Source organism: Oxyura jamaicensis, chromosome 1 (assembly GCF_011077185.1).
Source record: "Oxyura jamaicensis isolate SHBP4307 breed ruddy duck chromosome 1, BPBGC_Ojam_1.0, whole genome shotgun sequence".
Taxonomy (NCBI): domain Eukaryota; kingdom Metazoa; phylum Chordata; class Aves; order Anseriformes; family Anatidae; genus Oxyura; species Oxyura jamaicensis.
In genome coordinates, this window is record NC_048893.1 from 115057658 (window position 1) to 115085328 (window position 27671).

Below are 27671 nucleotides of genomic sequence, written 5' to 3' on the forward strand. Positions count from 1 at the left end.
TAAGAGTGGTATATTTTGATGTATGTGAAAGATGTGCTGTTTGTTGTAAATCTTCACCTAGCATGCTTATAAACCTAGCCATAGTAGAGGCTAATCATGGTTAACAGGGAATAGTGTGGGAGAAACAAACTAAAAATAAACTGCCAGACAGTAAACTGCTAACATTGCAGAACCCTCTCGAAGAGCCGGTGCAAACATCCCTAGACTCCTAATTTATTGGCTTCTCCTATTTTATTCACTTTCATGCCTCTTATAAATATCTGTCACATATCTACTTAGTTGCATTAAGCCACTGTAGAAGGAAGACTTTGAAAGAGAGAATTTAAAATGTTGAGCAGACCAGTGATCAGAGGACAGTGTAACAAGCTAAAACAAGTAATTATCTTCTATGACATAACATGTAAAATAACTCACCAGTGGTATTAAAAAATAAAATAAAATTAGAGTATATGCAAATGAAAACAAGGCCCAAATACCTCCATATTCTACCAGGAAGACTGGCAGAATGTGGAAGTATTTCCTCTCCCAAAGAACTGTGCTCTCGAGTTCAGAACAACCATCAGGAATGAAATCTTGTGAGAAAGGCACCTATACCACCACATCTTTAGACCAAGATGTGGAATGGAAACTGATAGTTTGTCAGGCAGCGTCTCTTACCATGGATTTTGGATATCTCTTCATTTTCCTGAAAGAACATGTTAGGCTCAATCCAGGTCATTAACAGTCTTGCCACACAGGCCTAAATGCTCATCCCTGCTTCTGTAAGAAGGGACCTCAACAAAGCTGCAGGATTTGTCATCTACCACCTTTGTATGTGATACAGCCTAGTCTCTTTTTTAACTCGCACCATATCTCTTCCTGACAATGAAAGCACTAAGAACCAAAGCCAGCTAAGCCATAAGGGTGACTCGGTGACCAAAAAATGTTGGTGAGAGTGGCCCTGCAGGGTGACATACAGCATCGCTGTCATTTAGTGCTCCCCAGAACTAATTTCTGAGGTTGAGCCCAGGGACAGCTATCTCCCCAGGGCCGGTGTCAATGGTGTTAAATGAAGATGGTGCCTTTGAAGGTTTTATCTTCTTTCCATCATTCCTGGACATCTGCAGAGAGATAGGAGATGGGAGTTTTTTAACCCCATGTATGGGGTCTCTCTGCTTGAGTAAAGAACTGCTCAGCCCTGCTCAGATTCAATCAAGGGGCTGCAGCTGCAGCTGGAGCTTTTATGGGAAAATTTATGTTATGAACCTTTCATTTCTTTGAGAAAGGATTGTGTTGTGCTTGAAAACTCTTCTGAAGGTCTTTTTTTGAGGGTCTTTTTTAATGGAAGATAGTGCTGTCTTAACCTTGATCTTGCAGCTGATGACAGTGCCAGAAAACAAATAAATAAATAAATAGGATGTCCAGTGACATTGAATATCAAAACATATCATGTTCCACGATGGTGTTGGGTTCCAGATACACACAGACTTAATGGAAGTTATTGTTTGTCAGGCGTGGTTAACGCTGTCACCTTTTTTCTACCTCAGCAATCTCTCTAGCTGGCCAAACTGTAACTGCATAGTGCTGGTGCCTTAATTAGTTGCATCGAGCAAGGTGTCTTTTGAACCAATGCTATTACTGAATTTATAGTGTGAGTCAGCCAAGAATGGGAATTCTTTCAGCCAAGACAGAAATTTTGAAACGATCAGAGGAGGGGATTGGAGGCACATTAAAATGTAGAAATAATGTTTCCTAGTTTCCCTTTCCAAAATATTTTACGAATCCTAGGTAATGAACCCCAACAGCATGCAGTTTCATAAGGAATAGTAATTCTTCATTTTACACGGGGGAAAGGAATTCATCCTGACTGTAATAAAAGCCGATGTCAGGATTAGAGCCTACAACTATCAGTGCTAGCTTCCAAGCCAGAGAGCAGCCCATTAGATTTTGCCTAATTACCAGTCTAAATTAGCCATTAATGACTTCTCCAACTCCCATTTGCTTACTGCAGCAGGATAAAAATCAGAATGTGAGAGGCAAGAAAATGCCTATGCTGGGACTCACGACATCTGAAAGAGAAGTTATTTTCAGAAGCCGTTTTTCTGCTTGGATGTGATGGTGACAGCTGCCCTCAGAAAAAACACAGACAGACAGACGGAGAGGGAATTCTTGTGTTATGAGCTGACCCCAGCTTGTATCTTAATAGCATTAAGTCAGGTCACAGTCTTCCATAGCAAAAGAAACAAAACAGAATAAGGCAGGTAACAAAATGAATTTCCACTGGATCTTCCTCTTGAGGGATGGGGACAAAAATGCTGCAGGGATTGCTACATCTCTCTGCTCAGTTGCTCTTGGAGGAGGCTTCTAGCAACATTAACTTCCTAAAAGCATCCATTTGGGTATCCAGGGGATGTGGAAGACTGGTGTCATGGACCAGAGCCAGAGCACTGTTCCAGCCTTCCCTGCCCTGCCACCAGCTGCAGAAGTCATTCAGGACAGTGGCCCCGTGGAAACCAAGATGTCAGGAATGGGAGCACATATTTTCCCACAGAGACAGAGCAATAACCAGTCACAGATCTCTTCCTAACAGAAAGGATATCAAGGCCTGCTGCTAGACTCTCTTAAAGGCTAATTAGACTGGAAAGTCTTGACAGGTCTTTACAGGAATGGTACTTCAGGGACTATTCAGTCATTTCAGTGTTTCTAATAAGGAAGCTCGACATACAGTACCTGCAGAATTCATTATGCCATTTCTCTGGATCCCTTTCCTCCCTATTTGCATGCCAACATCCCTATTGCATACATGAACATGTATTCTGTTTTTCAGACTTCTGCTGCACCTGAGCACAAAGGAAGGCAGACCTGCCTTCATATATCTGCTGCTTTCAGCCATGCTATGGGAAAGTTTAGAAGAGCATGGTTTAATTCCTGTGTGCTCCCAGCTGGGCCAGCAATCATAATGCGAGCTGAAACAAAATCTTTCAGCTCATTGTGCCAGGTAAGAGGTTATTACAGCAGAGTTTTAGGGTGACTGCTTGCATTTAGGCGTGCTGGCTCCCAAAGCATTGCTGATGTGACAGCCTGGTTCTTTAAGAACTGCTGCTATAGTGCGTAATAACACGGCTATGCAATGAAATTGCTGCGACTCCGAGCTACTCCGTGAATGTCTGATTTCTTGAACTATCTGTAGAAGTGCTCCATCTGTGTCTTCCCATCTGTGCTCACGTTTTGGCAAGCCAGCATGCCAAAACTTCTTCTTTCCTCTACCTCCCTTCTCCCCTGCAGGCCCTTATTCCTCCTCCCACTCTAGCTCTTCTCTTTCTTCAGAAACACTGGGGAGAAAATAACATCCAATGCAGGAATGCTGTTTCTTGTTCTACTTCTGATTACCCGAGAAGGGGAGGATAAATCTGGTCATCTTCACACTCTGCTCTGCAAGGACTACGGGGGCTACAAAATTCAAAGGTTCCAGATCCTGGAATGGAGGTGGGGTGACTCCCAAAGATAAATATTATGCTGTCTTTAAGCTGCAGGGATTCACAGGGAAGAAAGCCAAATTACAGTAGGAGGAGACACAGGGCCTGAGGTCAGAGAGAGAGGAGAAGGAGCATGGGGAAGCCCTGCAGAGTCAGTCTCATGATGCTAGGGGTGAGACGGGGTCAGCAGTGCTGCTGCTTGCCTCCCCCTGTGCTCTTGGCATCCCCAGGCAATCCTGGCCCCTTGTGCTCTTGCAGAAGCAGCCTGAGTCTGCGCGGCTGTGCCATGGGCAAAGAAAAACCACAGCCAGCTTGATGCTCCCAAAATCTGCTGCTGGAGGAGTTGCCTGCTCTGCCCATGTGGCTAGCTGTCAGTATGAATTCTCCTGGTCTGAATACTTACAGAATCACTCTGGGTTGTATTCTCATGTAGTCTGCTGACTCCTGCATACCACTCTCTCTGCTAACCCTGAAGTTATCACTTAGTTTATCAGAAGAGGGCTTGTTTGGCTGGATAATTTTGGCCTAACAGGGGCAGATGAGTTTTTTGAATATTTGTGAATGCTTTTTAAATATATGAGGAATGTGCTGGGTTTGTGTTTTTAATTTTTACACAACTCTGCCTCCAGGCAGGGAGCATTCAAAAAAAAAAAAAAAAAAAAAAAAAAGTGAAACTTTGCTTGCCACAGACAGCAAACAAACAATAAGGAACAATCAAAGCAAAGCAATTACAAGCAACCCAGAGGCAGAAAACAATTCAGTACAGCAGCTCAGATTAACTGTCACAAGAGCAAGGGGAACAGTCCTAGACAAAGCAAAAATGACAGTTTAGTGTACCCAGCTGTACCCACCAGGTAATCCTGAAAGGAATTTGACCTGTAAGAGCTCATAAAGCTAATTTCTCTTCTGGATTCTAGTCCAATAAATCTTTCTAGAACATCGTTACATGTGAGTGTGAGTAGCAGCAATGGAAACTCTCAGATGCCTGCAGTTGGTCATGTGCTCATATACTGTGCTGGATCCACTGTGCAAACGTGAATGTGATTTAGTATTTTACTGGAGGTAGCTGCAAGCAGGAAAATGAGCACAGATACTTTTCTCTGGGATTTCTAGAACACACATGGTATGTAATTGATGGTTATAGTTTCTCATTCCTGCTTCTCCCTCCCTCTTCCTCTGCAAGCATGAAAAATTTACACGCACACGCACAGACAATCTCAGTGTCCTGGTCTGACCCCACCACTAGAAGCAATAGCAGACAGCATTTAGCTATGGGAAAAAAAAAAAAAAATCATGTGAAAACAACCTCAGCGGGCATTTCATTAAGAATGAACACTCAGAAGAGCAACTAGCTGTGTTTAACACTGCTCTGGCACCAGCTTCTCTGGTGGCACACCTATCTATCCCTGCGTACCTGCAGGCAGCCCAGTCAAAGGGCACGTGTTGGATCCCTGTCCAGGTGTGGGAGCAGTCATGTCATGGTGGATATTGCTCCTGTGAGAAGGTGCTTGGGTCCTTTCTCCACCAATCGCTTACCCCTGGGGTTATTACTGAGCTGCAGCATGTGTACCATAAGGTGTCGTTTTCATGCATGAGTAAGTAACAAGGCACTAGTCAGGCTTGTTACACCAGTGCTTAGCAGCCTGCTGCTGCTATATATAGGTTCCACGCTCCCAGTTGCTCCCTGGCGTCTTCACACCCTGGTTAAGATACTGGTGTCCAACAGTATTGCTTAGCTCAGCTTAGGATCCCTGAACTTGGCAATTTTCTTAGGCTGGCATAGCAGGCTGTTTATCATCCTAAATCTGGAAGGAAGAAAAAAAATGACAGCATTTCCTTAGGGCTAAGCTGTGCATGTACTTAGTGTGCTGTGTTTTGAACTTGATGCTCTTGCAGAGACCTGGCACGTGTTCCTACCATGTTTCACAGATGGCTTTTTGCTACAAGAACCCCCCTTTGCAAGAAGTGCTCATCGGGCTTTTAAGGCAGTGCCCTTCATTTCTAATAGTTATTGATTCCCCGAATGCAGGGGAATATGGATTCAATTAGCTGGTCACAGCACTGTAGTTCATGGCTTGTCAGCATTTCCAGTATATAAACTAATGTTTTCAAAGTTTATACAACATAACCATAAAAATTCAGCCTGCATTAAAGTTGACATTCAAGGTCCTTTTACAGATGATTACCTTATAACATATACTAACTACTTTTGTTATTTTATACCCATACTTTCTTTATTTTGGAACCACCACTTATTGCAAACATACTGTGAGTTTCCAAGAAGTGTTTCTTAAAGTTGGGCACTTCTGCTACCTCAGAGCACAAAACTTTTCCCTTCCATGGAATGAATATAATCCAAGAGGTTCTGAAACCAATTAATGTAAGTCATGACCCATCCCAATGTTTTTAGTTAAGCTATATACTACTGTGTCTTTTCTCGAGAAATATTAACCTTTTCAGGTTTCCTCTTCATTCTCCAGCAGAAGTTGGGTAGTGGTGCTCCACCAAAATCTCAAGGCAGTGCTCACTCACATCCCTACCTTAGATTTAGAAATGGGGACTTCCCCCCTTCTGAGAAAAGGACTCCCATCCACACACCTTCAGGCTGTGACTGCACTGCAGCCTGTGCTGTCTCACTGCTGGCTCTACAATGCCCCCACCTCCTGCCCCCAAACTGTGTAGGTCTTCCCCCTTTTCACCCTCTCCAGCATCACTTTGCAGCCAGGTCTGGAGAAGGGTCAGGCCCAGAGCCACTGAAAACCACACTGGCTGACGTAGTAGTGGTCCTCTCTGTATCGATAATACTGTGTCCAAAAAGCCAGCTTACTCAGCACGCTTGCGCATCTGCAAGGCAGCTTGACCCCAGTGCTACCTTGCCAGAAAAGGCAAGGATGTCCTGGGTAGAAGTTCCTACTGAATTTAGGGATTAGCAGTAACTGTGAGATGCCAGTACTCAGAAGGACAAAATTTTGTTTGGAACTCACCAGCCTTTGGCTCTCAGCGAGGCAAGACACAGTCAGCCAGCCAACTGGTGATATCTCGGTGCTGTGAGAGACAGCGCTGGTTTTCTTGCTCTGGCTGAGCTGAGAACTCAGAAGAGCTGCTGCTTCTCACTGTGGCAGTATCATGCTCTTGTGGGAGACACTTCTGGCTACTCCCTGCTGCTGTGGTCCCAGGTCAGAGCAGAGAGAATCCCTATGTCTTGCTGTGGTGGGCTGTTGTTCATGTGAGTAACAGCTGCTCTTAGCTCCCAGCTCCAGTGAAGCTCAATGGAAGAATGGTGAGTCTGAATCTATGGCCCCATCCTTTTCTCTTCCTTCTATTCTGGGTTTAGTGATTCAACATGTGGACATGAGGAGTTCCTACTATCTTCTAGAAATTACTCAGTCCTCTTAAGTGTAGTTTTTTGGTTCCTCTAGCTCTAAACCTTCCTCATTTGCCTTGTCATTCCTATACAAGAGCAACACTTCCAAATATTTTCACCCACTGAATGGGCAGGGTTTGTTGCAGCTGGTCCTCTGAGCTGAACGGCATGGGGACAGGATGGGATCTCCTTCAGTGCCCTTCAGGATACATGCACCCTGGATATCTGATTTTAAAATGTACAGTTTTTTTGTTTGTTTGTTTTTACTTTTCTCATTCTACAATATAGTGTGGGTTTTCTAGCTGTAGTAGGTCTGCTACTGTGGGTATTGCTGAAGCGTAACAACTTCTAAAATGCCTAAAATAGCACGGATGTTTATAATATAGTTGCTATAAGGCTGGCATATTAAAATGTATTTACATCTCAAAAATTCTAACCTGGAGAAGACTTGATATTAGCTAAATAATTTGTTTAAGAGAACGTAAAATAATTTCCTCCTCTTCCAGAGGAGATGTAATATTTACGAAATCTTATCTTCACAAACAGAATTTGTATTTTAAGCTTGCAAATTAGAATTTGCACACTAAAGAGAGTGAAGCTAAAAAGGAATTAGAAATATGTGATCAGCAAAGGAAGAAAAAATTGCTGAAATGTATCACCATTACTGTGTTAATATATGGCAATCTTACGACAGGTAAAAGTATAAGGACTTATTTGCTAACTCAGAACACTGTCAATGGAACATTGATTTAAATATAGCCATGCCTTCCTTTCTTCAGCAGGTCATAATGTAGTAGTAGTAGCATGTCCTCCGATGTCCTCTACTTTCACAGTTGATACAGAGACCCAGTTAGAAAGATTATAGAAAATGGATGGGAAGTATAGTAGCAGACTGCAGCCATTGCCTTGATATATACAGTACCATGGGACAAGTGCGCTTCTGGAATTGGTAAGAATTGCTATTAACATCATAGTAGGAATATGCATCCCCGTAGTCATTCAGCCAAGGATTAAGGTGACATGCATTCCAGCAGCACAAATTGTACTGGCATAGCTAAGGCTGAGATGTCATTTCTATGCCACGAATGGTAGCATCTCTGTCCTTTTCTTGTATGTGTATACATATTGGTACTACCATAATGACAACTTTGTATTCACATTGCCACGGTATGAGCAACCTTAATGGCTATAAAGGGGCTATAACGCTGTGTCAGTTAAATAATATGCATTTTTAAAGTACTTAAGTATAAAGCCACATAATAGCTTGCAGTCATTCAGAAGAGCTTCTGACAACATGTTACTTAAATCAATCTCTGTCAACAGTCCTCAGTCCACTGTAGGGAGAAGGTCTTTTCTGCAGTGCTCCTGGATGGATGTGCATCCTACTTGGTTACTGCGGGTTGGCAAGATAATGATTACTTTCTTCTCCAGAACTTCCCATGAATGCTCTTTGCCAGCTGAAATGTAGGTTCGTCCCCTCTTCGGTGGTATTTATTACTTTCAATACATTTTCAAAAGGTGGGCAGGTAAATATAAAGTGTTTTAAGTGCTGCCATAAAGAACTGAGATATATTTCTGTAGTGGTTTTACCCAGCTGAACTCCACCACAACTGCTCTCTCACTCCCCCTCCTCAAAGGAACTGGGGGAGAAAATACAATGGAAAGGGCTCAAGGGTTGAGATGAGGACAGGGAGATCACTCACCAGTTATCACCACAGGCAAAACAGACGGCATAGGGAGATTAATATAATTTACTGCCTATCACTAGCAGACTAGAGCAGTGAGAAACTAAAAGCAAGCCAAAAACACCTTCCTCACATCCCCATTCTCCTACCTCATCCCCCCGAGTGCTGCAGGGGGAATGGAGGAATGGGGCCCGCAGTCAGTCCCTGACGCTTTGTCTCCGCTGCTCCTTCCTTCTCCATCTGAGATGAGTTGCACTGCTGCAGTCCAAGTTCTCTGGGCTAGTACATGACCAGTACACACTCTTAACTAGGAAGACACCTAACGTTTTGCTCAAGACAACACTTTTGAGCTCAAAGGAAAACATTTGTGAGGCTGCCAGGGCTGGGGTCAGCTCCAAGATGGCCATGACGCTGTGGCACACCTCATCAACCTCACCCCTGGGCCTGTTCCAGTGCAACACCCACACTGGCCCCATGCCCCTGCCACCCTGTCACCCACCAGTTTGTATAAAAAATGTGTAAAATAGGCCTGTAACCCCCCCCCAGCATTTCCCTACGGTTGTGGAAGGGGAGCCATTTTGTATGGTCGCTTTGCCATCAATCCCCTCTCCTCAGCCCCTGGACTCTCTGGGGCATGAGAACATGTACCCTGCAGGGCAGCAGCTTCTCCTGCTCTTTTATTTTTTAAAAAGCCTCCTCTGGAGGCTTTTTTATTCTTTTTTTTTTTTTTTCCCCACTCAATTTTATTGAGATGATAATGGGGAGGTGTCAGACATTTTTGAATACTTGGAAAGAGCATTTTTCTGGATCTTCTGTCTAGTCAGCTTGTCACTTTATGACTTTATGTTACGGACGGGGTGAGAAGAGACAGGAGCAGCTATCACAGGCAGCTGATGGCATTTTATGGGGTCAGTGGTTTCCAGTTTCTGCAAAAGCACATAGAGTGATTACATTTGAGCTCCCCTACCAACATGCTCCCCTCAGGAAAGGCAACAGCAACAGCTTTGTTGCTGCTTTCACAGTGCCTGGGTCACTGCTCTTCTTACTGCTGCTGCAGAGCATGTCTCCCTGAGTGCAAATATTGGGCAGCACATAGCAGAAAGGTTGCTGTGTTTGGTAGTACCTTGGATAAGGAGTCAAGCCAAGCCTAATTTTCCTTTCTTTGTTGTTTTCTCTCTCCACATATGCACTACACAGTTAACTTTGGAAAAACTCCCAAGGAGACTCAGCATTGATATGGCTCAGGATGAACCCAAGCTGGCCCATGATGAAGAGAAGTTGTTGATAAAGGATGTTTCCAATCACTGCTCATAAAGCCCACAGAAAGGCACTGCTGCCTTTTTCAGTCAGGTGTTTGTTATGGCCGGCCAGGCAGCTACTCCCAAAACACAGAAAGGTGAAGAGCATGTGGGCATCTGGAAGTGTAACCTAAACCATGAGTTGCTCAGTATCTGCAGCACTTTTCATAAGTGCTTTAGTGTGAAGAGCTGCCACTAGAGCCATAAAATGGGCTATTTGGAAGGGGGAAAATTGGCTTCAGATGTTCTAGATTTAAAAGTTCATGATGGACACTGGGCTGATTCTCATTGTCCTAGGAGATCACAACCTTGCGTCTATCCAGTACTGGCACTTGTACAATATTATGCCTGATTAATGGGATTGCAGATAAAAAGGGCTAGTGCCAGATGAAGGAGAGTCTATTGACCACTTCCATTCCTTTTCTGTAAGTCAACAGGTATATTTTCTTAACCTTTACTCATGATACCATTTATTCACTTTTTGTTTTCTGCCTCTCTGGACTCTTTCAATGATTTGTGTTTCTGTATTTTCAGCTGTTTACTGCCTTCTATCTTCCCTTTCAAAAGATTTCCCAGCATTCTTTAAATTTGCCATTGTAAACCTTTATCTGGCGAATCCTGCCCTCCATTTTGTTTCTCTAGAGGCATATTTATACACTAAATAGGTTTGATTCTTCTACAGAAGATTAGAGCTCAGGCACAGAAGGATGTGAAAGGCATCTAGCACATGGTTCAGTTCCACCCTCTCTCACAGTGCAGAGGGTGAGGTAGTCATCTCAGGAGCGTGCCATGGTGAAGTGGAGACTGCTGTGAGGCATGCCCCCACCTTCCTCTGGTCCAAGTCAAGCTGGAGGAAGAGAAATTTCTCACCTGATGTACAGGAATCTCCTGCTGGCATCCAAACTGAGTTCTGACACTGAGGGAACCAGGATTTTCCCTTACATGCACCAGTGAGATGACACTTTGATACAATAGTATGGCAACAGGCTGCTTCGTAGCTATGCTAGAGATGAAGCACTAACCATTTCTCTATGTTGCTGTCTCCAAGGAGAAGTTCAATATAAGTCAGTCCCTTAACATCAGTTTGACATCAGCCTATATCTTTGCCACATTAATTCAATTTATTACCCATTCTGATCCACGCTTTGCATCCTATTTAGAATGCCAGGGGACCTGTTCATCCCTAATGATTGAGGAAGCATTTGTGTTTTATAAGCTATTTGGGACACACCATAAGGAACTTAATGTGTCTGGTTTATTTTAATTGTTAAATTTACCATGTACCCAGTTCTGATGCCATTGAAATTGATAGCAAACTTACCAGGGACCACTGCAACTGGAATGCTTTCTGAAATTTAAGGAGCCCTATCAAAGGTGCATCTACCATGTTCTCCCCAGTAAAAAAGGCCTAGTGGTCTTTTCATAAATAATGCACAGCAAATGTTATCAGGGTGGGGAGGAAATTACAAAATGTTAGTTTGTTGTTCTCTCTTTTATCTCTAGCTAAACTTTGATCTCTAGAAAGTGTTTCTACTATCATCTGTAAGAGTTTCCTTAGTCTTCAGTCAGTTACATATTAAAATTCAGCTGACTAATTTCACTGTTTTTCTTTGATCTTTTTTCTTCAATGTGAATTACTATAGCTAAAAAGTTCACATTTGCCTGAGCAAAATTCATATTAGTTTCTCTGTATATTCAGACATCTGGCAGTTTCTCTGTGCTGCATTTTTACCCAACTTTCCTTGCTAATTCAGGTATATTTTTCCTCTTCACCTGTGCTCTTTTTTCCAGGAAGTCTTTTGCTATCTCAAGTATACAGATCGTTACAAGCAATGAGTCTCCAGAGCACTGCCCACCCCCCAGCTGACCTGCCCCTATGGCTTACTAAGCTATATAGGACAGTTTCCCCAGTGAGGAAGCTGTAGGTTATCCATCAGCACTGCTGAAGTATATGCTCCTTTCTTTAAAGACTTTATTCACTTGGGAGTGAGAGAGTTAATGCATTTTAGATTTAGGGGTGTGAGGTAGAGGACCAGTAATGTTTTAGAGTGCAATGGTAAGACAAGTTTAGAAACAAATCAAGAATAAGTATATGATGTTGTCTTCTTGCTTACTTCTGGCTTTGGGCTTGTGTCTATGCAATGCTCATGATTATGTCGGTGCCTGAACCACACACTTTGCCCAGCCCCAGCCTAGGAAAAAAACAGACAAACCATGGCAGAAAATGTGCCAGGGGCACTTTGCCTCAGAAGTGCAGCACAACTTGTAAATGCCAGGCCATGGAAGCAGCAGCATCCCTCCCAGCATACTCCTTCAGCCACCCAACACATAGATGATTAGAGAAAGATGCACTCCCTACATCTCCCACTCACTGCTCATTTCCTCCTGAAGGGAGCAAAGAAAACATGTTTTCCTTGTTCCCATATAAATAGACCCCCTTGTTGTCAACCCCACAACCTATGAGCACCATGCACATATGCTTGTGTACACACACTTGTGCTCCACCTGTTTCTTTCCACACAAGATCCATGTTAACTCTCCACAGAACAAAAAGCATTTTAAGAAATCCTTAGAGATGAAATCAGTGTTGGCTGTTATGCTGTTTGTTTGTCATTCAGGATTTCACTGTTGTGAAATCGAACTATCTATTATGGTCCATGCTGTTTTTCCTGTAAGGAGAGATCTGTGCATCCTCAGGACAGAAAGATTTTTTTCATGGGCCTGTGCAAAACTTGGAGCATAGTGTTTTATCTGTATGGGTCTTCATATACGGTAGTTTCACCTGATGTGTCTGCTATAAGATACTTGATACATAGCTAAAATTATCTGTTAGAGTTACAGATTACACTTTGTCAGACAAGCAGTTGTTAGTATTACATCCTAGGTAATGTGCTCCTCATGATTTGACATATATCTGTGCTAATTAACAGAGGAATGAATCTGCAGGGTTCTATGCTGGTGGGACAAGGTGCTGCAGAAAAAGTTGAAGATTTTCCTTTCTGAACAAACCTCAGTATCTTGGGACAGAGCCACTAAGTGGCACTGAACCACACAAATTATTTTCATATATCCATTTTTTGTCCATTATTATCAAGCTGTTGGTAACAAATGGAACTTGAGCTGCAGAAAAAAGTTACCCCAATTGATTTTTGAGACACACTTATCCAAGGTGTATCTATTCAGCTGGGAAGAGGGTCTCACCCCTTATTGTGTCCTACTTAGCCTTCTGCTATAGAAGAACCATTTGTGAATTACTTAGTTGATGCACCAGTTCACCACTCCTAGCTAGGTATGACCTAGGCAGCTCCCCATGATACATACCAGCTGGGGCTGCCTGATGCTAATTGTGAAGGCATAATGCTGTGCCCTGCAATACTTTAGTTAGCTTTAATATATACCATGATGTTTTTTGTGTGCTGCTGGCTTAGTTCTACAGATCTTCAAGTTATGTCTTGCTCTGTTCCTTCTCCTCAACTTTTCTGGCCCAGGACGTCCCTGGCCATATTGGATTCCAGCCTGAGTTAGAAGGGTTTTTTATCCCAAAGTAACATATGGGACAGAAACACCTCAGACAGATGCAGTGTATGAGAGCACAACAGCTCTCACCCATAGGGCCATTCTGAGCTCAGCAAATCAGTGCTGTCTCTGCTGAGAAGCGGGAAGAAAGTCACCACCAGTAGAGGAGGGGTGAAGCACATGCTAACTTGTCAGATCCCATCATCTCATGAATGCATCATACAAGGCAGCCCCTCTGAAAAAAAGCAGTTTAACTCTGCTTCACTATCATGTTGCTGATGAGACAGTAATATAGCATTTTGGTACCTGCGTTCTTACTGTGTCCTCACTGTCGGTCCTTCAGACCAGATGTAGCTGTCGGCTGGTGTCATCTCGCGATTTACTACAAACTTGACAGGCATTTAACTTTTGTTACTTTGTGCATGTCTTTTCTCCTGATACGTTTTACCATGAAACTGCAGCTCCATTGTTTTTCCCACCAGCAGGCAGACACCACAATCCAGGACACAGACTGCTGTTAAGACAAATGTGGGGAAAAATGATAATTCTTCCTGTTATGACTCCCTGCATGAATGATAGGAACTGCAGCCAAAGACATCAGCCCTCTTTGCCTCCAATTTGCCTTCTCATTTCCATATATTTCCTCTTAGTTCTGACATTCTTCCCCATCTTCTGGCTTTGCTTCTGGAGATTACAAGAGCTCTGAGGATTAGTACTGTTTCACAGCTCTCTAGGTATTGACAGCTGTTTTCTCCTACTGAATGCAAAGGATATGTGCATCCAAAATCTTGTATTTACAATAAAGCTTCTTATTCATTCAGTGGCCAGGTAAACCCGCTGAGGACAACCAGAAAAGTGGAAGCTTGACGTCCTCAAGCCTCCTGAGATGCTCCTGGAGCTTGGAAAGCATGCTCACTGGTATTTATAGGATGTCATCAATATCTAGGGGTGAACTACAAAAATAGACCAGGGAGAAACGAGAGGGGAGAAAGCACTTTGTGCAAATGCAGTCAGAAAGTCTTAAGCACTAATTGCTTGAGCTGGCTGGGTCCAACCACAGTGGAGGTTTCCTGCCTGCTTCTCAATGGAAACAGCATTGATTCATTGGACATAGAAAAGCCCCATGCCTGATGAGCAGGTAAAAAATTGTTGCCAGCCCTAGAAAATCAGTTCTGGGTAGACACGCAGAGTGTGCAATAAACTACATGATGTGGTGCCATTTAACATACTTAAAAAAGGAGTGTGGGCTCAAGCACTGTACAGTGTGTCATTCTCGACGTAACCATGACACATTATGAGAAGGATGTGATTTAATATCTTTTCCCCCCTGTCTGGTAGCACGCGTTTGGCTCTGTGATTCACATATTTCTGAGACAGATGGAGGGAAACCATCCGCTGTAATCTGTTATTTTGCAAGAGCAGGGAAAAAAGCAAACTTGCAGGAGCTGGTGTACATGCCATGGGGCAACCCCAAGGGAATGCTCGGGGTGGACAGGGCTGGGTGGCAGGTGCCAATGGGGGGCCTGGGGAAGCGGTCATTCAGTGGAGAGGCTCATGGCTCCAGTCCTGGATTTACCTGCAGCTGTTACAGCTGAGCTGCACTGGCTGTAAATCCTGCCCCATGGTGGCAGAGAGACTCCCTCCATCAGTACGGCCATCTGGAATAATACACTAATCGGATGTGCCTCACATGTAGCAGTCACAGGTGCCGTAAATCACAGGCAGGAGAACCGGTTGATGCCTTCCTCCTGCCTCCTTCTTTCCCCAGACCTCACCTGACTTCTGCCTCATTGGGACACTTGTAGCCCGTGCATCGCATCTTTTGCTTTAATGCATTGCAGAGGTCTGAAAGGCAGTGCCGGGTTGTGAAGTTTTCAAACACCATTATGTGGAGCTGGCCACCTCTGACTAGGCAGCACAGAGAGTTGCTCTCAAACTCACAAAAATAGGAGAAGGCATGTGCAAGTCAAATTTCTGGGGAAAGCAGAGAGTCCTCATCTGGAGCGGCCACTTGCCAAGGAGGCCTGCCCTCACTGGGGGTAGGTGCGTTTCATGGCACTGGTAAAAGAGCAGCCTTATACCTCTGCCAGCACAGACTGCTTCAGGAGGAACACACACACTGAGCCTGGGAATTGAGCTTGCCTGCAGGCCTTCATGTCCTTGGCCAGCCCTGAGGCCTGGTGTCAATCAACAGAAAGTAAAGCATCCTCCACCTCTGCATTGAGCCAGGCCAGCTCTGGGCCTGGGAGTGGGCAAGGAAAACTGGAAAACCAGCAGGATGCTTGTCCCTTACTTGTTTCATGCTCCGTGCCAAGCACTGCTGTGTTGAAACTACAACCAGGAAGATGTCTTGTTTCCTTCACTCCTGTCATGCTGATAGTCGATTCAGGACCAATGTTACTCACCCCTTAGAAGAGTAATGGGATGAAGCTGGAAAAGAAACCACACAAAACAAAGTTATATGTTATTGTCAGTGCTCTGGGCTTTTAAAAAACAATGTTCCAGGTTACAGACAACCCTTTCAAAGTACTTAAATTGTTCCATTATCAAAATAGCTACACATCACTTTTAAGACAACATAACAAAAGAGTTTCAATGCAGGAGAGAAAAACAAAAAAACACACTGAACTTCTGATATGTTAGGCTTAAAGCAGAAAGGTTTACTTTTAATTACCAGTAGTGTCATATATGAAGGGAAACAGCAATTTCATTGCATTGGTATTTTGCCTTCATATGTGTGAAGAGCATACCCACATACAAGGGAACAGGCACATGTGCAACACAGATCGATATCACAAGATTTGCAACAGCCATACAAAGCATTTTAAAACTCTGCAGACCTTAACATGTCAGCATAGTTAATCTCCTCTTTAACAGAAGTGAGATCCCAAGGAAGAAACATAAGTCAGCAGCTTCACTCAGGCAGATTAAACAAACGACAAGGATTATGGAATTTTATCTCTGCTTCCTCATCCTCCTGCTTCCTTCCTCCCTTCTGTAACAGTAGCCAAAGCACCAGCCTCCCCAAACAGCTCCATCTGTGCCCCAAGGCCATTACTTGCCCTCTTAAGAATACAACTGGAAAACTCTGGGTAAAATAACAAAAACAATAATAAAAGATAAAACCATCTCAGTGACAGAAATTGTGCCTCAAGTAATACTCACTGCAATTTGCCCTCTCTTGATGTTTGCTTTAACATAATACTTCTCCAAGACTGCGTGTTGTCCTTGCAATAGCTACTTAGGCAAATGTTATGACAGTGTGTAGAGAAATAAACAGCAAAGAGCACCCCAGATTCACCACAGATAAAAGAAAGAAAGAGGTTTTGCTATAGAATTTGGAGGTGAATTTCTTGCCAGTTTAAGTGAGGATAGCATCACATTTGGTCTGCAGCAATAAAAAAATATTCATAAATCAGAAGACAGGGGCATTTCCATGAAGTAATTCACTCCACCGCTGCTGACCTGGGTGACCTTTTGGGTGTTCTTTTTCTTCCCATTGGCTGTAAAGGAGTTTAACGTCTTATGTACGTGCCTGAAGTTAGGTGGGATAAATCCAGATTCTCAGTTCTGGTCCATAAGGAGCTCCATCAGATCCTTCAAGCCACTTCATAACATGTCAGCACAAACACGGGCTTCCTCTTCAGTGGATTAGAGACTCACTGGAGCAATATTCCCCTCATATTTCTTTAAATATACTTCCTTGTCTCTTGTAAGAAGCAGTGCCAATTTTAGTCCTTCCTTGCCCTGCTTTAGTAGAAGCCAGCAGCTGTGGAATCACATGATGTGGTGAAAGGGTAGGATGGGACTAATCAGGTGACTTCATTAAAAGAGTTTTAAAATAACTCTGCTGAGACGTCTGGTAACTTCACCAATACCAATCAAGTTGTATTTGACTTTTAACTCTGAAAGTAGCATTGGTCTTGTAAGAAAGCCAATGGTATATAAAAGCCCATGGTAATAAAGCTCGCCGGTAGGAGGAAAGACTCATCTTTGCTGCTTTGTACTTTTTTTTATATATTTTTTTTATTTTTTTATTTTTCTGTGAAACAACACTGATTTTCCATAGGCCAGATGCTCAGCTTCAGAAGAAGGAAACTAACTCATGGGCATTTTCTTCCTCTCTCTTTCACAGTTTTCCAGCCCGTTCTGGACACAGCACACCACTAGAAAATGTTCCACCGAATCACTTGCCTCCTTTAGGAGGAAAACCACTGAAGGTTTCAGACATCTTAGTCTCTGTCATATCAATCTATAAGGCGTGGTGAAGAGAAGCAGGCAACAGAAGGATCTTTGAGAATTCACTGAAGTGCAAATGCTGAGTACATTATATACCCTTCATGAGCATATTTTGTTCTTTGCCAATATATACGAAAGCTGAACATGGAGGGTACACTGCTTTTAAACTATCCAGAGCTTACAGATGTCTAACAAAATGGTAAGAAGGTTAAGGCAAAGCCTAATGCAGGAAACGTATGCAAGGACATCCACTTGTAAAACAAAAGCAGCATTCTCAGCCACTCCTTCTTGTAAAATAGATATTCTGTGAACAGCAGATACTACTGAGCCTTCCTGCAGGTATATCATAATAGTGCATAGCTCCAAGTTTCCCTAGTAGCTTTTGTTATTTCTTATTAAAGTACCCTCACAGCAGACTAGGTCACATTTTTTTGCCTACATTTGCCAAGGACCAGAGGTGGCCAGTCTTGGCAGGCGCAAGCACAAAGCTGGATTCATCAGCAACTGCTGCCTGGCTGATGGGCTGCCGCTCTCACTGTTGGGCAGACCCTGCTTCCAGATTATTTCCAGAAGAAAGAGGCCCAGACATAGAAGAAAGGCTGTTATCGGTTTAGTATGTAGCCAGACTCCCTTGAACTCAGTAACCCAACTCTTTTCTTGAGGAAAAGCTGTTTTCATGCAAAATATAAAGCGTAAGGACTTTTCTCAGTCCCTGAAGATAAACAAACTCTGCTTTTAAAAGAAATACAGCTGTTGATGAGATTGCTGGCTGTCATTTAAACATTTTATATGTTGTTTTGCATGTCTGCTGTGCATCAGTTCATCATACCACCTGAGTATTCCCCTAGAGAAACCAGAGCTTTGTGGCAGCTGTGCTGAGGTGTCTCCAAAGGATGTCACTGGGATGGCTAGGGGGATTTGCATCTAAAATCAGATGAACTCACAGTGTTAGAAAACCACTCACATGGAGCCCTCGTTATAGTATGACCATGGCCCTGGATACATCCTGTGGTTGTGGAGTCACTAGCTGCATGGCTGTACAAGTGTAGGAGGGACAAAGAGAGCCTCTGTAGTTATTCTGACTTCCACAGAGAGAATAGTTGCAGTTCCGCTAAAGCAGTGCTGCTTCTCAACTCACCTGACCCCAGTCTCCCTGTGCTTCTTGGAGCTATGACTTACCCCCAAGGGTTTAGCAGTGGTGGAGGTTTCAGAACTGTACAGGAAGCAAGGCTTTCCATCTCTGCTGTGCCGTGAATCACGCCTTTCTAGAGAATGTGTGTCATCTCTTCCCACAAAGGCATCTGCAATTGATTTGCAAGCACTCGCTTAGCAGAATGGAGCTCTGATCCTGAAAGTGCAGTACAACACAAATAAAGGATAATAAATGGCAGGCTTCATAACTCATCCTAAAGCATGCATATCTAACCTAGTCTTCTAAAACTTTGGACCAGGTTATCAGCTTGGACATGTCAAGCTGTCTATATCCAGTCCTTTAAAAGCACAGTTAGGAAGGAAGGAAAGATAATCCTGTGATTAATCTCAAGATGTTGGGTTCAAGAGGAATTTCAGGCCAGTGGCAGAGCTGGAGATTGGCTTACTCAGTAACTGTCAGTTAATATGGCTTAACCTGTCAGGGCCTCCATTCTTTATCAATGATGGGCAAAAAAAGAATTCACGTCTCTTTGGTCCTGTCTGTCTTAAATGTTTTGTGATTTTTAAGGGCTTTGGGACAGCTAGATGGAGACTCTATAGCACAGTCTGTACAGTCCTTATTATTGTGGTTTACTTGCAGTTTAAATAGTCTCTTTGGTGCTCACATCCTTAGGGGTGCCACTTTTCTAAGGTACAGAAAATATAATGGTTATTCCAGGGGCATTAGGAGGGAAGACATAGCAAATGTTCCTCAAAGGAAAATATTAGACCTATACATAAACAAAATAATCCCTTTCTGTGGATGGATCCTCAGTATTTCCATGCTTATTTGAAAATGGCAAATCTTTAGTTTTCCACTGATTTAGCTTACTTTTTTTTTTTTTTTCCTTTGTTCCTAGACAAAGGCAGTGAGGTCTAAATTTTCAAATATCTTCAAGGAAAATTGCTCTGGGCAACGCCCAGTCACATCAGAGAGAACTGCAAAGCTAAAACTCTGAACACTGGAAAATCCTGAAAACCTAGTTTAGTTATATGCCATAAAAATAAGAGCTGGTTAAATGCAGTAGCATGAATGCAGAACTAAAAAATATGATATATAGGGAAACTAAAGGGAGACACTGCCTGTCATTTTGTTGGCAGACTGTTTTCATAGCTAAACCTGCTTGTGCATGCTGGATGATAAATGCCTCATACTTTCAAGGAGTCCTTAAAAAAAAAAAAAAAAATCTTTGAGAGATGCCTACCAACTCTGTTGCCATGGCAGCTGCAAGCATCAGTGATAACCCAGAGTTTCTAGGTTATTATATGCACGCAACCCTAATAACAAGTTCTACAAAGTGCTCCACATTAGTGATAAATGATTTGTCTAGTTTGTCTAGTGGTCTAGTCTCTGGAAGTCAAAGAGAAGATCTAGATCGAAGCAAGGTCTCTTTCTGATACACTGTACTGCTGCATCTAACTGATACTCATCTCTTAATGATGAATAATACTTTTCAGAGAAAGATTTTACCTGAAGCTTGCAGGCTGTCTGTGCATTCAGCCGCTGCACTCTGCATTTGCAAGTTAGGATACCTAACCACAGAGAAGCCAGAAAGCTGGGCACAGAGAACTCAAGATCACATGGCAGGAGTCAAGAATAAATATTGTTTTTGTTTGTTTGTTTGTTTGTTTGTTTGTTTGTTTTGTTGTTTGTTTGTTTTGTTTGTTTTGTTTTTCTTACAGTCACTTATCTGGGTGAACTATGTTTTCATTACTCAAGCACCAGCTCTTCTAAAAAAATGTCACTGACAGATTCTTGTTTCTTTTCACTTCAAATCTGTGACATGCCCATCCTTTTTAAGGCCTCTCTGTAAGCAAATGAGACAAGGAAAAAGCATAGAGGGGCAAAAATTACATTTTTTTTTCCTACTGCTTAGCCCCAGATCCACCACTGTGAGAGAATTTCCTACCAGTCATGGGTGTCTGGTGCTATCTTGCCCTGTGCTGTTGAGGGCAATGGTACATGTGGCTATCTTCTTGTTAGTGCTTACCTCCTACCAAAACCCTGCAGATCATCTGTTAGCATTTCCAGAAGCAATGGTGATTCTGGAGAAAAGGCACTACTGTCCTGGCCCAGGAAAATTCAGGCCCAAAGCACTCAGATTCCTTGTTACTTATCTCTGTATCACCCTTTCTTGTTCAGGAAATAGAGACGATCCTTCCTCTTTCCCCCTTGTTGTGTGTTCCCTGTCTGTGGCTTGCTATCTCCTTCAAGCAGGAGCTCTCTGCACTGACGTGTATGTATGGCATTTAGCACAACCAGGTCATTTTTAAGTTTAGGCATCTCGTAGGTACAATAGTGATAGAACACTGGCAATAAATAATCACACAAAAGCAGTGCCTCACAATTCCATGGGATTTAAGCTTCCTTCCCCTTGCATACCTGAACGAAGGTATTTTCTGGAAAGAAAATAAATAAATAAATAAATAAATAAATAAAAGGAGCTCTGCTTCTGACTCTAGTTATTAGTATACCATACATGCAGCTTCCCCTTCTGTTTAGGTGACGTTGTTCCCCAGGATGTTCCACCAGTAATTCCCCAGGCCCATTACTTTTATACATATTTTCAGAACCAAGCAAGTAATTTATTCTTCTGTTAGACACTGCTTCAAAGTACATGAAAGCATTAATATGCCACTATATATTACCTCTTCTTTTGTTTAAGGCATCTGGAGGTAAATGTTCAGATTTTTTGAGTGAGGGAGAAGAGTTCCTACTCAAAGGTAATTCAAACATCTTGAGATATAAACCACTGAAATACATTGAAACATTCAATATATCTGAATACAATTTTCACCTCTTATAATGGAGATTTCTGTGAATGGACTTGATCATCTTAACTACTAGACTAGAGAGAGAAGGATGTTTATTTCACAGACTTTATTATTCCATTACTTTTATTTCAGAAGTTTCTGGTGAAACATGGCCATGAAATTTGTTTGCATTACAAGCAATGGAATCTAATTTATAATTTTTCCAACCTAAACCAGTCAGTCTTGCCTTTCCACAGTCTATCTTTCAGGAACACTACAAATCAGATCCAGATCAGGCTTGGGTGTGCAATTAAATTTCTGCCACATTAACCATAGTGCAAAGGCTGATGCACTTCTGCTAGTTTCATGTGAGCAGAACACAGATGATACCTAGTTTCTTATAAAGACTACTGTCACTACAAAATTAACCCATAAGACTTTTGAGCAAATCTGAAGGAGGGGAAAGGGTTTTATCCAGACCTGCGCTGCATCACTTTTGATGTTGTATTAGAAGCCCTGCAGCGGGAGTTATTGAATCATCCAAGCTCAGACCAAATAATTTCTTAAATACACTCACAGGCTTAATAGTATATATCTTACCCTCTATGATCTTACTAAGGATAGGAAACAGACCTATAATAAAAGTACATAATATATGCAGAAATGTAAAGGCATGGCATCAGTCTTCAGAAATGGATCCAAAATTCCATTTTGGTTAAGATGAGAGGCAGAAACTTCAGTCATCCAGCATTGCCCTAAGGCAGAGCTAAGAAAAAAATAATAAAAAAAGATGCTGTGTGGTTGCTAAAATGCACAGGAGGCAATGATGATTTCAGTTCCTCAAATAGCTACATTGTAGAATAGTACAGGATAAAGATAGAGTGCTCTGAAATCCCATGGTGAAAGGTATCATCGGTGGGCTGAGTATTTTAATTGCTTTTATACTGTTGATTTTAAATTTGAAATCATGGAAGCCACATCACTGTTGGTAAAGCGGAAAGGTTCTGCAAAGGAGAGGGAAAAAGAAAGAAGGGTACTCTTCACCTTTCCTGTAATTTTCTATCCCTTCTTTTTGACACTTTACCTTCCTGCTGTCATTCTCCTCCCTGTCTTTCTTTCCATGAAGGAAACTTAAAAAAAAATTATTTAAAACTTTGCAAAAAATATGAGTGGTAGTTTTAAGACAAAATAAATATCCAGCCAGGCCTCTTTTTTTTTTTTTTTTTTTTTTTTTTTTTTTTTTTTTTTAAGATCTAAATAGTACAGCACACAAACCATAATAAAAAACCGTTCAAAAAACTTTTTTTCCTTGTGATTATTTTCATGTTGAGTTCACTAAGGTGAAGAGCACAAGATTTCAACAAGCTGCAGTGCTCTTCAGGACAACAGCCAGTACATTTTATGCAGGTAACAGACCTTAAGGGCCCTTTCCAAGGAGAGAATAAAAGTTTCTGGAAGAGTTTATGATTTTTTTCACTGGGTGCCCTTTCTCTTTTACCAGTGAAAGCTGGGAAGACCTGGACCAGCAGAACCCAGGGTTGATTTTACAATCTGGACAACTTCTTCTTGTCTGCCTTTTCCTCAGAATAGGTAAACCAAACAAATTTGAATTCCATGTCCAGAAATGCATTGAACACTGTTGTCCTCTAGATGCTGCTTGCTAAAAATTATGTATAATAGTAGGATTCAACTTGAAATACCTCCTTTGAAGACCCTGTTTTGTCATGTGTTCAGCTGCCTGAGTTTCCTTTCATATACAGCTCTCTTTTTGTTACTTAACCTGTATTTTCCAGGAGCAGCTTAAACCTATTATGTTGGGCTTTGCCTTTGATATCTAATGAGAATAATAGGTTTCCAGTATGCAGGGAAGACAAGGCTGGTGTTGAGCAAGGCCTGAGGGCTGCCCCTGAGAGTACAGACACAGCTGTTATCTTTCCTGTGAAGACATTACTGCTCCATAGCTCCAGGAAACATGCAATAAAATGTTCAATTAAAGTGGATTACATGTTCTTAGCTGGTCAGTTGTAATACCTAGGCTTGAGAATGTATTAGGAGATCCAGGAAAGAATGCTGTTTCTTTATTAACCTCAGAGCTCTGCCCTTTATGCCTGTGGTTGTATTTTGCTTTCATATTCCTTTGCAAATTTGCCTAGCTGCAATCCAGTTTTGCAGAATGGCTGCTTTTTCTACAAACGCTGTATGCTGCCCCAAATCTGGTCTGAATACCTTTGCATTACAACAGCGTAAGCTGAGCAGTGGTTTTTATTTAATTCCACGTGCTTCATTTTTATTAGGTACATCCAATTCTTTCTTTGCCTGCCGGTGCCAACCCTGCAAATATCTGGGCCTTGTTAAGTCAAAAGTTTTCAATAATGTGTTATCCAGGTAGCTTAATTTCCTTTGTCCTTATGCAAGGTTGGTTCACTTCTGACAACCCATAGGAATGTCAGCTAACTAAACACTATTGCAGTGGATGCCTTTATTTCCTGCTGTGGCTATGTGACCATGGTCAGGGTTGTAAATGTTGTACCCTGCTGCATAGTGGGGATTGCTCTTCATTGGCTCCCATAGCTATTATTACTGGAGGGAAAGACCATGGTGTGTGTTAGAGAGGAAGAAATAAAGCTCTGCTGGAGCAAGTCCCTGAGGGCTTTTCTATTTATTCAAGTTCACTGTTTTAGGAAGTCATTACAATGAGCTATCCCAAAAACCAGCTCAGCAGAAAAATGTATTTAACTGAAAGCCATTGTATTCGGATCTCAGGGCAGGCACAGCACTCTGTTAATTCATGAATTACAGCTATTTGTTTAATCCCCTTATTTCCTCCTTTCAGCCTGGTATCATTCCTTCCCTCACTCCCAGATGAACAGGGCTAGGCAGGTCCATTTCATCCAGCACAAGACCCAGCAGAATCCACTAGCACATCCCATCCTTCCACTGCTCCAAGCCATCTAAATGCAACAAGTGGCTGCAGATCTTGCCTCTAGAAGAACTGCTTGGAAAAACAGTTCCTTGCTTTGCTTTATCACCATCTGGAAAGCCCTCCTTGATTCACAACCTGACATGGAAGTTCAATTGAATTCTTATCCAATCTGTCTCTTCATCATTTTTAGCCAAAACCCCCTCAGGAATAAGTGTCCTTACACCGAAGTAAATCTATCAGCCAGTGGTGCTGTGTCTCAGCATGGAGTGATATACAGAGCTGGCTCCATTTCCTCCTCCAGACTGGAATCTCAGCTGGATACAGGAAGACATGAGGTTTCTTAAAACCCCCTCCGCATCACAGGTGCACCCTTTATACAGAGCTGGCAGCTGCTCCCATATGAATACTCACACATTTAAAGATATCTTTTGAATGGTACAAAATTTTGTTTGTTTGTTTGTTTGCTTACTTTTTTTAAAAAAAGAAATAATGAAAAAAAAAAACACATAACTAATTCAAGGACTCTCTAGACATTCATTATAACTTGTTTCAACTGATGTCTTTTCAAATGGATGCACCACCTTCCACTGTAAACCTGCACCTTAAGGCTGAAGGATGCAGCTGAAAAGACCAGCAAACATAACGTAATCAATTATGACTCTGCTTAATGGCACGGTGGTAACAAACACATAGCTCTTTGCTTTTCCAGTCAGTGTGGGAGATACAACTTGAACAAATAAATGTGTGTGTAGGAAAGGCGGGGAGTACTCTCATGGGAGGCAGATGGGAGGCAAATGGGAGGCATCACACTTATTTTTAAGTATTGTTTCTGTGGGTAACAGTTCTCAAGATGGTTAGAGTTATTTTATACAAACCCAACAAAGAGTAATTAAATAAAATGTTTTCCTTTCTTATTCTCCAAGAAATCTTACTTTTACTCTTCCAGAGTGATCCTTCTGCATATGCAAGAGTGGCAAAGAACTGAATTTTGTGCTCTGTGTACTCTGTAGTGATCGATAGTGGACCACTAAGTTGATAGTTGACAGTTTTGAAAAGTGTGAGTTATAAAGATGAGTAGCACGATCCATGAAGTCAGAAAATGTTATCACACTTAAGAAAGGAAGCAACAGCTGCTGAAGAGGATTTCTGCTGCTTTCTTCAGCAGAAGAGAGTTTGTCAGAGCTATAAATGTTTGCACTGATGAAACCATGGCGATGGTGTTACATAGCCAGCAAACCTCTCTTATAAAGTTATGGCTGAGCACAGTTTTCGATGCCATGACTTAGACTGAGTTTGTGGAAGCACCCTTCAATGTGGATGTGCTGGATATGCGGAAGCAGGAGGGAGAATTCATACAACCTTCATCACATTGGTTCAAGCTAATAAAATACCTTCCAGAGATCCTGCTGCCTTCCAGAAAGAAGTATCAGCTCATGATTCCCAAAGTCACTATTTTGCTAGAGAATGATGCAGCACTGTCATTGCTGACCTTAATATGAGAAGACCAAGAATCTGTCATGCTGGGATCAGTTCATCCAGGGGAGATGAACCAGGTTTTCCGAGGACAGAGGTAGCTGAGACATATGACACATCCATCCAGAACAGACTACATTTGCAGTAAATGTGTTAGCATTCCAGTAAGGAGTTCATTATAACACCACAGTGAGATGTTATTGCAGCATTAGTTAAATACTGAATTTTCTCTTACCATGAATTATCACAGCATCAAGCCATTAGTATTAGTTAATTGTAGCCAAGTGCTATGGCACCACAAGCTATCGTAACATTTCCTGGAAAACATATATGATATTTCCAGAAGGCATCCTAAACTACAGTTTTAACTGCTTTGCATTCCAGGAAAGTAACACTGCAAACAATAAGCCCTTGTAAACATTTTTAATAACTATCATTTCAGAATTAGGAAGAGAAAAAAAGAATAATAAAGAAAATAAATGGTCTCAGTAGATGAGCTTTGCTCTTGAGCTGAGTTCTGCTGGAGGACATAATGTCCCATAGATCCCCAGAGGACTTCTGTTACTGTAAGCCATGTAGCTGAAAGGTGGTACACCAGAGAGGTGTGGAAGAGGCTCTCACTGGGCAGTCACAGAGAGAGAGTCCATGAGAGACTACAATATAAGCTGATACTTAAGGCAGCCTCTGGTAACATGAGCTATTAAAGTCTTGATTACTGAAAGCATCATCATTATTACTCTGAAAGATCCAGTTCAAGCTTTCTAGGTAGATTGCTGAGAAAAGGAGACTTAGCCCTGAGAAATGCTTCTGCATATCAGGGACTCCCCTGGGGAAAGGATTAACGGAAGTCAGAGATGGTTGACTCCCTTGCCCTAGTTTTTGCCTCCTGAAGCTGTGGTGGAGCAGATGTGTCTAGTTACTCTGAGAACTTTAAATCCTAGCAGAGTCATGAACATTAGTCAAAAAAGTGGGAATAAGTCAGAAAGTAGATAACAAGGTTGGGAGTTTGATGACGAACCAGTAACCTGCACTCATAAAATGTTAGATTTAAAAAATGGATGGTTGTTCCACAGTCAGTGTGACTCATGAGGGTAATAAAGCCTTCTCTGAAGTGGCAGAAAGAATTCAAATTCCCGTTAATGCCTAGCAAGTGCATACTGGCATCGACATAACCACAGTTATTCAGGGAATGTGGGCAGGCTGAACTGAAGCAGCTGGGACCTGCAGGTTCAAAAAGAATCTCAGCTGTCATCAGCCCTGAGCTTGAAAGTGATGAGGTATGTGACCCACATGGAGGGCCAACAGGACATCATCCCAAAAACAAAAGGTAATGCAACGCCAACCTTTGGTCCTGATCAGCCAGAAAATGATTGCAAAAAATGCAACACCAACAGAAATGGTTAAAGACAAGATTCATCAACCTGTATCAAACTTGGCAGGAGATGGGTTGCAAAAAGAAAGTATTCGGAGGAGGTACTGACAAAGGTGTCTACATGGTTGCAGCATTTCAATAAAGACTTGTTTTACTTTCAAAATTAGTGATGTGACTGTATCAGCCCATGAGCTATTTTCATGGAGCATAATGGCTCTGTTCAAAACCTCTGATGCAGCTCTGAGCAAGGTCCTTTCCTTCTCCAGGAGTGTCCTCCCGTCACCACATTTTGTCCATCTTCTCTGCATAGCTAATAAGCTGTTTGGGACAGGATTGTCTGTTGTTACGTGACCTTGCCAAAACCGTTTTCTGGACTCTGTCCTCCTATAAATTGTGGAGCA

At 42.2% G+C, this 27671-nt stretch overlaps 1 long non-coding RNA gene across 1 annotated transcript in view; it reads left to right on the forward strand.

Annotated features, from left to right (window-relative positions):
- The first annotated feature begins 6435 nt into the window (after positions 1–6435).
- The window catches only part of LOC118160908, a 112420-nt gene continuing 91184 nt past the window's right edge, over positions 6436–27671 (forward strand). Inside the window, exon 1 of the long non-coding RNA XR_004747739.1 lies at positions 6436–6735. This is a non-coding gene — a long non-coding RNA (uncharacterized LOC118160908). The remainder of the gene's footprint in view (positions 6736–27671) is intronic.